This window comes from Musa acuminata, unplaced genomic scaffold (assembly GCF_036884655.1).
Source record: "Musa acuminata AAA Group cultivar baxijiao unplaced genomic scaffold, Cavendish_Baxijiao_AAA HiC_scaffold_679, whole genome shotgun sequence".
Classification (NCBI taxonomy): domain Eukaryota; kingdom Viridiplantae; phylum Streptophyta; class Magnoliopsida; order Zingiberales; family Musaceae; genus Musa; species Musa acuminata.
The window spans coordinates 40,001-42,500 of record NW_027020915.1 but is presented as its reverse complement, the minus strand read 5'-3'; positions in this window follow the sequence as shown (position 1 = coordinate 42,500).

Genomic DNA, 2,500 nt, shown 5'->3' with positions numbered 1-2,500 from the left:
ATAGCAGGGACGGTGCTGCCTCTCGCTTCGCTCGCTGTTCGCCGCTCGCCGCTCGCTCGCGCAGCCAAAAATGGCCAGTTTTGGCCCGTTTTGGCCAGTTTTTGGCCTGTTTTTGCGTTGCGCGGTGACCATCTTGAGCGGAGCAAAATGTCAGCCATCTCAGCACCCTGGAACCCCCCGGGTGGCACAGGGCTGGATGGGGCTTTCGTATAGCAGGGACGGTGATGCCTCTCGCTTCGCTCGCTGTCCGCCGCTCGCTGCTCGCTCGCGCAGCCAAAAATGGCCAGTTTTGGCCCGTTTTTGGGCCGTTTTGGCCTGTTTTTGGGCTGTTCTTGCGTCGCGCGGTGACCGTCGTGAGCGGAGCAAAATGTCAGCCATCTCAGCACCCTGGAACCCCCCGGGTGGCACAGGGCTGGATGGGGCTTTCGTATAGCAGGGACGGTGCTGCCTCTCGCTTCGCTCGCTGTCCGCCGCTCGCCGCTCGCTCGCGCAGCCAAAAATGGCCAGTTTTGTCCCGTTTTTGGGCCGTTTTGGCCTGTTTTTGGGCTGTTCTTGCGTCGCGCGGTGACCGTCGTGAGCGGAGCAAAATGTCAGCCATCTCAGCACCCTGGAACCCCCCGGGTGGCACAGGGCTGGATGGGGCTTTCGTATAGCAGGGACGGTGCTGCCTCTCGCTTCGCTCGCTGTCCGCCGCTCGCCGCTCGCTCGCGCAGCCAAAAATGGCCAGTTTTGGCCCGTTTTTGGGCCGTTTTGGCCAGTTTTTGGCCTGTTCTTGCGTCGCGCGGTGACCGTCGTGAGCGGAGCAAAATGTCAGCCATCTCAGCACCCTGGAACCCCCCGGGTGGCACAGGGCTGGATGGGGCTTTCGTATAGCAGGGACGGTGCTGCCTCTCGCTTCGCTCGCTGTTCGCCGCTCGCCGCTCGCTCGCGCAGCCAAAAATGGCCAGTTTTGGCCCGTTTTGGCCAGTTTTTGGCCTGTTTTTGCGTTGCGCGGTGACCATCTTGAGCGGAGCAAAATGTCAGCCATCTCAGCACCCTGGAACCCCCCGGGTGGCACAGGGCTGGATGGGGCTTTCGTATAGCAGGGACGGTGATGCCTCTCGCTTCGCTCGCTGTCCGCCGCTCGCTGCTCGCTCACGCAGCCAAAAATGGCCAGTTTTGGCCCGTTTTTGGGCCGTTTTGGCCTGTTTTTGGCCTGTTCTTGCGTCGCGCGGTGACCGTCGTGAGCGGAGCAAAATGTCAGCCATCTCAGCACCCTGGAACCCCCCGGGTGGCACAGGGCTGGATGGGGCTTTCGTATAGCAGGGACGGTGCTGCCTCTCGCTTAGCTCGCTGTCCGCCGCTCGCCGCTCGCTCGCGCAGCCAAAAATGGCCAGTTTTGTCCCGTTTTTGGGCCGTTTTGGCCTGTTTTTGGGCTGTTCTTGCGTCGCGCGGTGACCGTCGTGAGCGGAGCAAAATGTCAGCCATCTCAGCACCCTGGAACCCCCCGGGTGGCACAGGGCTGGATGGGGCTTTCGTATAGCAGGGATGGTGCTGCCTCTCGCTTCGCTCGTTGTCCGCCGCTCGCCGCTCGCTCGCGCAGCCAAAAATGGCCAGTTTTGGCCCGTTTTTGGGCCGTTTTGGCCAGTTTTTGGCCTGTTCTTGCGTCGCGCGGTGACCGTCGTGAGCGGAGCAAAATGTCAGCCATCTCAGCACCCTGGAACCCCCCGGGTGGCACAGGGCTGGATGGGGCTTTCGTATAGCAGGGACGGTGCTGCCTCTCGCTTCGCTCGCTGTCCGCCGCTCGCCGCTCGCTCGCGCAGCCAAAAATGGCCAGTTTTGGCCCGTTTTGGCCAGTTTTTGGCCTGTTTTTGCGTTGCGCGGTGACCATCTTGAGCGGAGCAAAATGTCAGCCATCTCAGCACCCTGGAACCCCCCGGGTGGCACAGGGCTGGATGGGGCTTTCGTATAGCAGGGACGGTGATGCCTCTCGCTTCGCTCGCTGTCCGCCGCTCGCTGCTCGCTCGCGCAGCCAAAAATGGCCAGTTTTGGCCCGTTTTTGGGCCGTTTTGGCCTGTTTTTGGGCTGTTCTTGCGTCGCGCGGTGACCGTCGTGAGCGGAGCAAAATGTCAGCCATCTCAGCACCCTGGAACCCCCCGGGTGGCACAGGGCTGGATGGGGCTTTCGTATAGCAGGGACGGTGCTGCCTCTCGCTTAGCTCGCTGTCCGCCGCTCTCCGCTCGCTCGCGCAGCCAAAAATGGCCAGTTTTGGCCCGTTTTTGGGCCGTTTTGGCCTGTTTTTGGGCTGTTCTTGCGTCGCGCGGTGACCGTCGTGAGCGGAGCAAAATGTCAGCCATCTCAGCACCCTGGAACCCCCCGGGTGGCACAGGGCTGGATGGGGCTTTCGTATAGCAGGGACGGTGCTGCCTCTCGCTTCGCTCGCTGTTCGCCGCTCGCTCGCGCAGCCAAAAATGGCCAGTTTTGGCCCGTTTTTGGGCCGTTTTGGCAAGTTTTTGGCCTG